Here is a 6,133-nt window from a genome sequence, read left to right on the forward strand (position 1 = left end):
TTCGTATACATATGTATAAAAATATTTAATAACTTTATAGTGATATAAGTTATTTTTAGTTTTTTCTATTAAATATAAGTTGTAAATTTTTCAAAAGTTTAATATTAGATTATTTATATGTATTAAGCATAGATATCTTTTTTTTATTAGTTAAATTATTATGTATTAATAAGTAATAAGAGAAATAAACAAAAATGTTAATAATATAATTATTACTATTATAATGAAAAGAAAACATAAAAAATAATAAAAAAAAAAAATATAATTGCTTATAAACCGAAAACTTTAAAAATGTTTTAATTCGGAAATTTCATTATGTATTTTGTAAAGAAACGATATTTATATTAGAGTCCCAAATCGATCCATTATTTCACCTAGCCCTGAACCTACACCTCCCCCCACAAAGAGTTTCCTTCAGAAAAATACCTTAATGATAACAACTGGCCTTAAAATACGAGTACAGCGATAAAATTCCACATAAACAAAATTTGTATGAGCTAAAATGGCTGTAGTTTTATGATAATAGGTCCATAATTTACCTTATCCGCCATATAAAATCCCCTTCAGAAAATTATTTTAACACTCATTACTTAGAAATACGAGTACAGTGATGAAATTATACTTAAACAAGTTTTGTTTGAACCGTAATAGATCTACAACAATTATAAAGATCGGTCCATAACTGTGCACAACCTTAATATAACCCCCTTACAGAAAACCTGTTTATGGTTATAAAAATGGGACGAAAATTATTTCTTTTAAACTAATATTTTGTTAATTCAAAGAATCTCGGGCCATAATTGACTTAAGCTCTATTCCAAATATCAGTCTGATGTTTATATGGGTGTATTTCGGGGTAGATAAGATTCGGTATAGCCGATTAACAAAATCGTTGAAATAAAACGAAAATCACGAAATTAATAGGCTAAATAAAATTTCATAATCTTATTTACAAAATATCGGGGAATTCAAGTCATTATTTTAACATGGAGATGTCATTAAAAGCAAGTACTTTCTACAATCGCTTAATTATAAAAATAAGTCAAAGAAAATCTTATGGAAAAACATATACAACGTATTCACGGAGAAGAACATATTATTATTTACAAGTTAGAGTGCTATATTCGGCCATGCCGTATCATAAATACCCTCCACCAACAAGCTACTTTTTATTAAAACCCAAACTGTCTAGTTTTGTTTTCATAGTTATGGTACTATCATTTATTAATTTTTTATGCATGCATGGAACTTATTTTGATGTGATTTTCGGATATGGACTTTTTAAACGATGTTGGTGGCCTTATATGGGTGCTACGATAATGGATCAATTGGAAAATATTTTAGCATAATGATTTATCTATATACAGAATATGCTCATGTCGAATTTTATCCGATTATAAGTGATTTTACGAATTAAACCTTATATGGGGTTATGACTATTTATGGACGGATCCGGAAAAAATTCCACATACTGATTTATATATACACAAAACATATTCAAGTTGAATTTTATCATGATAACTTTTATTATATCCTACACCCTAAAATATTGGTCCTACACCCACCTTAATCACTTTCTGAGTCGATTTTGCTATGTCCGTCTGTCCGCCCGTCTGTGTGTCCATGTAAACCTTGTGCGCACTCTACAGGTCGCAATTTTCAAGATAATTAGATGAAATTTGGCACTTTGACCCAAGGACGAAGCCTATTGGTTAAAATCGGTTCATTATTTCGTATAGCTCCCATACAACCGTACCCACCGAATAGGGCTTTTGAGTTTATAAATATGTTAAATATCCTTGTATTACTCTAAAAATCGACAAAACGTAGTTTCATACAAGTCTTAATGATACTACTAATTTTTGTAACGATCGAGCCTCATTTGATCCTATCCCCCATACTAAGTCCCCATCAGAAAATGACTTAATGGTCAAAATTCACTTATAAACACTAATATACGATGATATACATATATATAGGCGTAAATCTTTCTACCAAAATGTATAAGGATAGGACCATATTAACCCTCTGCCCCCATTTAACACCTCCTTCAGAAAATCACTTTTTTGTCAAAAAATTGTTAAAATATTTCTGAATTAAGATAAAAATTTAATTAAATACTTTATTATTAAAAAAATAATCAAAATTTGTAACATAATCACTGGTGTAGGGTATCATATGCCCGACTATAAATTCTTACTTGTTGTCAATGAAATTGTTCATTTAAGTTATTTTCGGAAATGATCCTTATTGGGAGTTGTGAATAATTATGAACCGATCCGGGAAAATTTTCGCATAATGATTTATATATATACAAAACATATTCACGTCTATACCTTTATTAGTTAACAAATTATGTGCGTTTAAGTGGAAGTTGACCTTATATGAGAGCTATGAGCAATTACGGGCCTAGCCAGAAAAAAATTCGTAGAGTAATTGATACATACACAAAGCATATTTGTGCCGAATTTTATCGCGATAGCTTTATATATCAAGGGAATATGAGCGTTTAAGTGATTTTCGGAAGTAGACCTTATATGGGAGTTATGACCAATTATGGACCGTTTCGGAAAAAAATTTGTAAAGTGATTTATATATACACACAACATATTCATGTCGAATTTTATCTCTAACTTTATTTATCAGTGAAAAATGCGCGATTGAGTGATTTTCAGAAGTGGGCCTTATATGGGAGCTATGTGATTTCTGTTCATATTATATTTATATGCGCAAAATTTTGAGTTGATATCGATATTTTTGATGAAGTTATTAACGATAAATCCATTTCCAGATATATGTATGTACCTTAGTATAGGGGCTATGGGAAATTTTAGATCGATTGTTTTGATTTTCAACATAAATGATCCCTGGGTAAAAAATAACGTGTGACAAAATTCATTGAATTGCCTTTTGAAGTTTCTGAGAAAACGACTTAAGAATTTAAAAAAAAAATTATTTTTTTCGAGATAGTCTGCAATTTTTACTCATAACCTTTGCTGATTTTCAAAACTAAAACTGCTTAGGACAACATTTAATACTTTTGGTGAATTTGGTTTATTTATTTTGCTTTAAAGTGAGCGTGTTTTAGGCAGAGCGTGAGCGTGTTTTAGGCAGACAGACAGACGGACATAGCTAAATCGACTCAGAATTTGATAAGGATCCGAAATATATATACTTTGTTGGATTTCAGATGAATATTTCTTAGTGTTACACACGAAATGACAAACTTATGTATATATACCCTCTATCACCACTGATGGTGATGGAGGGTATAAAAACTCGCTATAAAATTACTTCAATTTTTAATCTAAAAACTTGATAATTTGTTCAATGGCACAATGTTCAGATATCGTTAGTACTATAAATCCATGGCAGTGATCAGAATCTTTGGTGTTAATGGAACTTGCATCCCCATGAACATCGAAATGTAAGTGAGCACATTTATAATTAATTTGATTTAAAGCAATTTGGAGCGCTATTTTAAACTATTTCGAATAATACATATGTATGTATGTATGTATGTATGTATGTGTTTTTAACTGATTTTCAGTGGTGGACCTTATATGGGTATTTCACAGAATGATTTGCTTATGTCAATACAGCATGCATACATATATATAAGTGCCGATTATTATACCGATATCATGAATAGAGTTATTTACGATTATGTGATTTTCGGATATAAGGTTCTGTGAGAGCCTTAAAACTCGATTAGAGTTTGATTCGTGATTTAAATTTTTACCAGAAGGTGATACTGATGATGTCAATCTGCATTATTATGTAGTATGTCGTTTTACAAACATCGCTAATAGATGTATAATGCTCGTAATAAAAAAAATTTCCCACGTGAGGAAATTATTGCAAATTATTATTCTGAATCATTATTTAAACATGGAAATTATTACAACTTCTTACACATGTACATATGTAAGCACAAATATTTAAATTCATACATAAATAAACAATTGTTTCATAAAGTATTCGTTAGTATGTTTATCCCTGCAACAATCATAATGATTCTCCTATAGGAGAATCATTGGAAAAAAACTCAATCTGTAAACAATTTACGGCTCATATACGCGAATGTATTAAAAAAAAAAATTATATAAAATTCTGTACAATTCAACACGTCAACCAACACAACTGACAACAATTAAATGTGCAACAAAATGCTGCGATTAAATATGTCTAAAAATATGTAGGTTTGTGTGCAGTAAGTATTGTTTAAATATTTACATGTCTAAATGTATGTGTTTATTTTATATTATAGTACTTAAACCAACAATTGTTAACAATTGTTGCAACAATATTTTATGTTTAGTTGCGCTGGCAATTAATTGTAAATGTGTGCTCTTTTATTCTGCCCCATTGTTTAGCATTTGTTAACGAACAAACGAAAAAAAAACGTAAAAAAGTATAAATAAATAGAAACAAAATGTTGCACAATTAGACGATGCTTGTTTTTTAATTGCAGACAGATTTTGTTGCTACTTTTTTGTTGTTGTTGTTCTTATTATTATTTTAATACCACAATAAATGAAACAGTAACAAACAATAAAACCAAATTCAAGTTATTGTGCTAAGGACGTTTGGAAAAACTTTCATTATCATTGTGTAGGAGGTTAAAATTATTTTCAAGCTTTTTAGATTTCATATTAAATGTAACACTTTTCACAGAATTGTGGCATTTATTAATTGAAGTTTAGGTGAGTATATACAAAGGGGTCATTAAAGGAGTACTTAAAAAAAGGTTTAAGTTGTAGTAAAACAAAATTTGTTATGCTATTCAAAATACGTTCAAAGTATTTGGAAATAGATATGTAAGTTGGTAACCGATTTCTCGATGTGTAACTCAATCATTGGATAGACAACAAACTCGTGTTTTGAAACTTTGTTGTTAGTATAATAAAAATCGTAAAAAAAACTAACTACTAACTACTACTAACTAACTAACTAACTAACTAACTAACTAACTAACTAACTAACTAACTACTAACTAACTAACTAACTAACTAACTAACTAACTAACTAACTAACTAACTAACTAACTAACTAACTAACTAACTAACTAACTAACTAACTAACTAACTAACTAACTAACTAACTAACTACTAACTAACTAACTAACTAACTAACTAACTAACTAACTAACTAACTAACTAACTAACTAACTAACTAACTAACTACTAACTAACTAACTAACTAACTAACTAACTAACTAACTACTAACTAACTAACTAACTAACTAACTAACTAACTAACTAACTAACTAACTAACTACTAACTAACTAACTAACTAACTAACTAACTAACTAACTAACTAACTAACTAACTAACTAACTAACTAACTAACTAACTAACTAACTAACTAACTAACTACTACTAACTAACTAACTAACTAACTAACTAACTAACTAACTAACTAACTAACTAACTAACTAACTAACTAACTAACTAACTAACTAACTAACTAACTAACTAACTAACTAACTAACTAACTAACTAACTAACTAACTAACTAACTAACTAACTAACTAACTAACTAACTAACTAACTAACTAACTAACTAACTACTAACTAACTAACTAACTACTAACTAACTAACTAACTAACTAACTAACTAACTAACTAACTAACTAACTAACTAACTAACTAACTAACTAACTACTAACTAACTAACTAACTAACTAACTAACTAACTAACTAACTAACTAACTAACTAACTAACTAACTAACTAACTAACTAACTAACTAACTAACTAACTAACTAACTAACTAACTACTAACTAACTAACTAACTAACTAACTAACTAACTAACTAACTAACTAACTAACTAACTAACTAACTAACTAACTAACTAACTAACTAACTAACTAACTAACTAACTAACTAACTATCTAACTAACTAACTAACTCGCTGCTAACAAATTTCATTTAATGCAATAAGAAGGGATTAAGTGTCATTTAATTGTGAACATTTTGCCTATAAGGATGGTCCTAAGTCCGAATGTTAAGGCATTCGTCTGTTAAGATCCATTTTTGAAGCATACGCGAGGCTTGGTTCAAGAAATATCTTCTATTTTCAAATTTTATAGGTTAATAAGACCATAATGGAAACCTGACTTTTACAAA

Source organism: Lucilia sericata, unplaced genomic scaffold, assembly GCF_015586225.1.
Source record: "Lucilia sericata isolate MDLA Ls3-8-SP2 unplaced genomic scaffold, ASM1558622v1 Contig000170F_arrow, whole genome shotgun sequence".
Lineage (NCBI taxonomy): Eukaryota > Metazoa > Arthropoda > Insecta > Diptera > Calliphoridae > Lucilia > Lucilia sericata.